General features: G+C 38.1%; 1 non-coding gene across 3 annotated transcripts; it reads left to right on the forward strand.

Annotated features, from left to right (window-relative positions):
* Positions 1 to 2,934: 2,934 nt before the first annotated feature.
* On the forward strand, positions 2,935 to 6,557 carry LOC112188350. 3 transcript variants are annotated; one of them, XR_005806888.1, is made up of 6 exons: positions 2,935 to 3,311; positions 3,435 to 3,700; positions 3,779 to 3,906; positions 4,009 to 4,119; positions 4,364 to 4,429; positions 6,349 to 6,557. It is a non-coding gene; the product is annotated as an uncharacterized LOC112188350 (transcript). The 3 variants fall into 3 exon arrangements; XR_002931417.2 differs by having other exon boundaries at positions 3,435 to 3,529; XR_002931416.2 differs by lacking the exons at positions 4,364 to 4,429; positions 6,349 to 6,557 and adding an exon at positions 4,194 to 4,276 and having other exon boundaries at positions 3,435 to 3,529.
* Positions 6,558 to 7,562: the final 1,005 nt, after the last annotated feature.

Raw genomic sequence — 7,562 nt, forward strand, 5'->3', positions numbered from 1 at the left:
GTGAGTAATCTCACAAGGTTAAAATATGAACGAAATACCCTTATTGTTTTGAGAGTTATTTAGTAACTGCAAACTATAGTTGGTATTAGTAGGCATTCCTGAGCGGATGACTACGTATATATATATTTACGTGAAATATATATGTTTTGGTGGTTTGTGGATTTATGAAAACAATATGCATGAATGATGCTTTTTATTGTTTTGGGTTGTGGCTTTTTGGAAAACAAATGATTGTGGAATGTTGATTCGATTTGTTTTGAAAAGCGTTGAGATTTGTGTATGAAAACAATATGCATGGAATGATGCTTTTTATTGTTTTGTGTTATGGCTTTTCGGAAAACAATGATTATGGAAATGTTGATTTCGATTGTTTTCAAAAGCGTTGAGATTTGTGTAACATTTTAGGTCCAGTGCGACTCCTTTAATGTTTTGCTCCAAGGGACTGTGCGGCCTGAGGAACGAAGGTCTATGAGCTTGGGCAGAATATCAGGTAATCACGTCTTTGGCCGGACGAGTGGTTACGTTTCAGTTAGAGCTCTAATCTGTCTGCCATATAGGTGATTCATGGGGTAACGGGAACTGGTTATTGATAATTCATGACATTACATATTTTTAGGGAACAAGGTGTAAGTTGCTTCCTGTAGAGGCGTTTTTTATCAGGGTTGTACGACAGTGAAATTACCATAGCCGAGCCCAAACTCTTGTCCCCTTTGTCTGAGTTAGCGGGCCCAGTAAACTTCGAAGGACCAGAAAATCCTAGGAAGCTTGCTGTTGTGTTACTCCCGGCAGCTCTTCTCCATGTTCACAGCAGTGAATTAGTGTGCAACTCTAGTAAAGACTTGGCAACATGTGCGTGGCATGAGAGCTAGAAAAGCATGAGTTTCAGAAGAAGAGATTCCGGCAATGGTATGATTTATGGGTTTTTGGGTTAAGGTTGATTGGGAGGAATTGATGGCTAGGGATTCAGAGATAGGGCTTGATCTCTTGCTTGATGTTTCTGGGTTGTTGTGGCTTCTGTCCTTTTAGTGGGAGAGTTGCTTGGGTTGTTTAGTAGTTAACTTTTGCCTCTTTTCACAACAGCTATAACCATCGATTTATAGAGTGGTGGTGGCTTAGGTCTGCTGCTGTTCCAGGAATTCTGCTGCTGTAATCCCAGGAATCCTGCTGCTGTAATCCCAGGAATCCTACTGCTGCTGTGACTCCAGGAATTTTGCTGCTGTAATACTTGGAATGGTGGTTCCAAGATTTGCTGCTGAAAAAAGGGAAGTCAAAAGGTCATGGCTGACATCATGCCCAACTTCTTCTACACATAAATATATTGTTTTTTGAATAGAGGGAGAGAGAGAGAGAGAGAGAGAGAGAGAGAGAGAGAGAGAGAGAGAGAGAGAGAGAGAGAGAGAGAGAGAGAGAGAGAGAGAGAGAGAGAGAGAGAGAGAGAGAGAGAGAGAGAGAAGCTAAGCTTGTTATAGACCATTGAATCTAGTAATAACCACGTGTCGCCATCTCCTTCAAAGCTTAGGTAGGTTAGGAGAGAGCTTAGCTCAAGAGAGGATCGAGCCCTGGAAAAAAAATATATTTCAAAATATAGTAGTTGGATATGATGATGTTTGATTTTTGGTTTATGAAATTTAGCCTACAGTGACAGCATTGTTTTTGTTGATAGGCCAATTAAATAGACATATTTGAGAGAGAGTATTCTGGAGGCTAAAAACATTTGCCTTTTGGCCTACGATGGGAGATGCTATAAGAAAAAGGCTTTGTTGTTCTTAAAGATCCTGCCATACCTAGTATGGTCTTTAGTATGAAAAGACCCGTCAGTATTAGCTGTTACTATTTATATAGTTTATTCATTATAATGAGGCCAAACCACATAACAATATACCCAAAATATTTCTTATACCCTAAACGGCAGATCTTCACCTAAGCATAAACTTAAAATTCCAATTATACCTTGTTAATATTAGCAATTGGGTGCATTACTTAATTGCTTGGGTTTATAGTTAAATGTAAGAATGAGGACTCAAGTTCACAACACATACAGTTATTTGACTGATTTTTCTCTCATCTGGAATGCCTCTCATGTGATGTGGTGTTATTGGATGAAGAATGATGAGTCTGGGTGCAGTGGTTTGTGCCATTTGCTATTGAGTTTGGTTGTACGTTTTGGGCATGTGTATTATCAAATAGAAATATTGTTTTAGTTGTTAATATGTGGTCCTACTCTTTTCTTTTCTTTGTTCGTCATTTTGTCTTACCGGATTTCATCCGAATAAAATTTAACCAGACCTCACCTTTAGTTTACGTTTGAGAAGAAGTGAAGATTTTTTTCACTTATTTGAATTTTTGGTTTTATGTATTCTTGTGAAAGTTATAGTAGCTATTTGTAGTGAGTGTACTTTTATTGAGGGTGGATTGCCATTTCAACTCTCCCATAAATAAATTTTTGTTTTAGAATAGCAGAGAATTTAGTCGTACTTTCATTAATAATAGATGCCTATTTATATAGAGGATTACAAACATAGAGATAGAGTTGTACAAGAAAACATAATTGTGCATTGATTGGAAATCTACTAAGATTCTTCGAGATTATCTCTAATATAAATCATATTTCAACTAGAGTAAGTAACCTCAAGTTTGAGTCAGACACATATTCTGAATTTACTTAAATAATTTTCATATTCTCAAAAAAATAAAAAATAAAAAATAAAACAAAACAAAAAGAAAAAAGAAAGAAAGTCCGCAACACATACGTAATAAGCCTAAAATGTTGTTTACCCATGCCGGTGTTCCTAGCGTTCCATTTGGATAAGCTAAGCGGGGGTGTGTCGCTTGATTTTGTTTTTAGTTTGTTGTTGTTTTTCTGTACGTCATCGGAAAAAATAAAAATAAAAATAAAAAAGCCTAAAATGCTAGTTACGAGACAAACAGATTAAGCCCAAAATGCCCCTTAAACCATCGCATTAGGATTTGGGCTATTTCTCTCTTCCTCTTCCTCTTCCTCTTCCGCCGCGGGCCTTGTCGGGGTGACACCATGTCCGTGAGCTCCAAAAATGGTAAGGCCACATGCGGTGAAGAGAAAGAAACGAAAGAGGAGGGAAGACAAGTATGACAGAGATGAAGAAGAAGAAGCAGAAGCAGAACAAGTAGCGATGGTTGAGAATAAAACAGACCGACCAAAATGGAACAGAGTCAACAGGCCAGTTTGAACTTGACGACATTCCAATTGCCCCAACTAAACAGAAACCCAAGAGCGGACCTGGGTTATCCTTATCCTTGAGAAAGGTTCTTTCGAAATCGGCAAAGTTGGAAAGGTTCAATGCTGTTGCTATTTTTGTTTTTGTTTGGATTTTTGGTTAAAGAAGTTGCTTAAACTAGTGTTTAGATTTTCCTTTTCATTATTCATTCGTCTTAAGTATTTGTTCTATGCTCAACAGACTGATCAACTCTTGAATACTGATGATCACGCAAATTTTTTGCCCAGAAGAAGGGCAAAAACCCTGCTCATTTTAGGCCTGATACTCTTCATCAGGTTAGCAGACTCGGGCTGTTGTTGCCTATTCGTTGTTTGAACTACAAGTGCTTATATTCTTTTGTTAAGTTAATTTGAGCTACAGAAATGATTAATTTGAGCTGTCTTATGAGATAAAGCACAAACTAGATTCAAGAAGCTTATAGAACAGCTGTTTCTAGAATTCAGTTGGTATATTGCGCACCCGTATCTTTAGTTTCTATGTTACAATTGGTCATTCTTTCTGTGATATTTTGCTTATGGTTTTAGATAACACCAATTAATAAAGACGGGGAGGCTACGATGTGTGTATGTGAAGATGGAGGATGATAAACTTATTGAGATTAAGCCATATGTTCGAATCTCAAGGACATTTAAGCAGTTCTCTGGTGTCATGCGTAAGTCCATTTTTTTCTCTTATCTTACACACTGCTTTATAACTTGTTTCTGTTCTTTGCCTTTTCATGGTGGTTCATTTAATCCTGACATTCACCTTGCAGTGCAGCTGCTACAAAAACTGAGTATATCTGCTGCTGGTAAGCGTGAAAAACTTATGCTTATGATCAAGAACCCTGTGACCCAGTATTGACCTGTTAACTCTCGTAAATTAGGTGAGTACACTATACTTTATAAGCATTCATGTCACATCTATCATGGATAGTGAAGATGTATTTTTGCATTTCAGGACTCTTGTACAGTTCAGAAAATTAGTTAGCATTCAAAATTACCTTGCTGGTGCCGAAAGTAATACAGACCTGGTCTTTGTGGCATGCTTCGTACTAACATGGTTTTATCTTTAAATATGATATAGTAAATATTGTAATTCTGTTATAATACTATATCTTCACTCTTCAGGTCAGTGCAAATGGCTCATGGTGAAGTTGAGACAGACTATACTGGTGATTTTGTATCAACTATCAAGTAAGTTGATTTCCAATCGTTCTCTTTCCATGATTCTATTTACTACCAAAAAGTTAACAGACCTACTGTTGGATTCAAAATCATCTGAGCGGCCATTTTGGTGAATGATTAATAAAAGTTTGATTAGTTTAGAAAGCTTGTGATAACATTAAGATTTAGATGCAACATAAATGGACCTAGACATTTTGGTATGCATTTCTTTATTGGGTATGTATTGAAATGGTCGGATGAAGTAAGAATTTTTTTCTGGATAGAAGATGAAGTAATGATTTGAAATCAGGGATTACTCTGGTTAACTCTTCTATGTAAGATCTATTTACTAAGAAGCACGGAAACGGGTACGAGTTTCCGGATACGATACGATCGGAAACGTGGAAACGGCAAATCTTAAATGTAATAGGAAATGGAAACGTGAAGGAAACGCCAATTAAATATATATATATATATATATATATAAAATTAGAAAAAAAAATATATGAAACATAAACCAAGTACTAGTTTATGACAATCAAGTATTATCAATCCAAAGTTTCAAGTAAAAGGTTAGCACAACTAATAACAAGTCAACAACCATCAACTTCATTCAACTTGGACAACATCCTCAAGGTCTTCATCTTCAAACAAAACCCCCTCTAATTGTGGTTCATCCAGTGAAAGGTTAGCAATCTCAAGAACTAGAACTAATAGGAGGTGTTCCTCCGGTGCTCATGGTTCCTGAAAGATACACAATTCAACATTACACCAATACACAATTCAAGTTTCAACGATTCTCAGTTCACAAAGCAATCTAATCAGCGTTTATATCATCAATCAAAACGTGAGAATGACAAAAAGATGCTCACTTTAGGCAAATTAAGCTCACTTTTTATGCTGATATAAACCAACCCAACACTTCTTACATCAAAATTACGACTACCCAGATTCCAAAGAACTAAACTTTATCAATTACACATCAGAAAATGAGATTAAGAACCAAACCCATGAAAGCAAACTTCACCATCTTTCAAAACTCACCGAAAGGTGAATCAAGTAATATTGCTTTTAAACAGATCGATCGAGAAAACTCAGAAAAGCAAAGAGGATAAGAAAGTGAACTCAAGAGAAGAAGAGCAGAACAAACGTACCCGAAGCGGCTAGAAGAGGAGAGTCTTGAGAGGAACGACCGGAACGACCGCAACTGGAGAAGAGGAGCGACCGGACTGGTTGAGAGGAGAAGTCTTGAGCGGCTAGAAGAGGAACGACCGGATTTGGAGAAGACGAGCGACCGGAACTGGTATCGTCCGAGCAGAAGAGGAACGACCAGAACTGGGTCTCCGAGCACAAGAGAAACGATCGAGGGTCTCGTTTGCGTCTGAGGTCGCGTCGTTGTCGCGTCTCTGGTCTCTCTCACGATCTCGATCTGGTCGCGTCTCTGGTCTCTCTCTCGTCGCGTCTTTTGCTTGTTTTTTTTTTTTTTTTTTTCAATTTATGCCTAGTAAAAAGTCAGTAATACCCCCACGTTTCCTATTTATTTACATTCTAGCGTTTCCAAAACGTTTCCAAATCCGATTCGCGTTTCCGGGCGTTTCCCGGCGTTTCCGACCCGTTTCCCGTTTCGATACGGGAAACGAGGGCGGTTTCGCGTTTCCGTGCATCATAGTCTATTTATTATTAATTGTTCAATCAAGCGTTTAAACTACAAAATATCATCCAAGTTTCTGGGATTCAAATTACTCATCCAAATGGGGTCATTTTGTCAAAATGTAGATGGTCAAGCAGGTAACCGGTAAATATCTAGGATTTATGTACTAGTGTACTGAGGTCATGATGTTGGTCTCTGTGTTTTCGAGTCTTTATTTTTTGTTCTTTTAATTTTATTGAATTCTGGGATTGTTCTATGTAACATTTTTAGATTTATTGTTTTTTTTTTTTTTTTGCAGTATGTAGTTATCCATTGAGCGGCTGCCTACTGTGTCACAATGATTTTCCGGGCATTGGCGGGAAAGTGGAACATATTGTGATATGTAATACTGATTTTAGTGAAAATCAGTGGTATCAATGTCTCTAATACTTTTATAGTAACAAAAAATATAAATAAAAATTCTGATAATGTAAATGTCATGTTTCTCGATAGGTTTTGTTTACATCATATGGGGATCTTGTCTATTATTTGTTGAAATTTTGTTCGAGTGGCTGAAATGTGGATACCATATCAAAGTCATTTGTACTGTAGGTCGATGCAGATAACATGGCCCTTCTCTTTCTAGTCTTTTTAAACGTTAAACACTCATGGCACAGGTTTGGCTCATAAGGGGAATACTGGGTCAAGTTCTTTGTATCTAGATTCAAAGCTATGTATATGTTCAAATTTAGGATTATTACAGCTCTAGCTTAAAAAGGAAAGGTGATTAGAATTTCAAAGGGGCTATTGGACCAAAAGTGAAACGGGGGAAGTGAAAGGACCTGAAATAGGTCTGGAAGCAACAGCATTAATACGGATTACAGGGCGAATTGAATAAGATGCGTGCACGTACGTTGAATAAAACCTTCAAGGTCAAGGTCAAGTACTCTAAGTTGAACAAGAACCGTAACCCCCTCATTTTTCCCGTTCGGCCTCTCAAATTAAGCTCGTGGATCCACGCCCCTAGCCCCCAACCAACCTAATGACCAAACCAAACCAAACACAACACCAATAGAAGAGGCCTCATTGGGTTTCTAGGCACAGCAACTTCTCTAGGACCCAAAAATAAAACCCTGCCTTGTTCAATATTCACCACCCAGCAGAGAGCTGTTGCTGCATGCGAACGAAAACAAATTTACTTGGTAGCTAGCTAGAGTGTATTAAGAGGCCGGGGAGGAGAGGGGATGGATGCAATGCATGGATGGATCGGGGTGATGGTAATGTCGGTGTTCGCAGTGTTCGTTCTGGTGCTTCCGCTGGTTTTGCCGCCGCTGCCTCCACCGCCCGTCCTTGTCTTGTTTCTTCCTCTTCTCATTTTCGCTCTTCTCCTTTTCTTCGCATTCTCGCCTTCGGTTCAAGTCTATCCCAACCACTCGGAGCCCGTTCCCTCCTTTTAATTTCTTTTGTTAATTAATATTTTGATTTCGATTAATATTGATTATTGTTCATCTTCTTGTTATCTGTTTTGCTTTG

This window comes from Rosa chinensis, chromosome 2 (assembly GCF_002994745.2).
Source record: "Rosa chinensis cultivar Old Blush chromosome 2, RchiOBHm-V2, whole genome shotgun sequence".
Taxonomy (NCBI): domain Eukaryota; kingdom Viridiplantae; phylum Streptophyta; class Magnoliopsida; order Rosales; family Rosaceae; genus Rosa; species Rosa chinensis.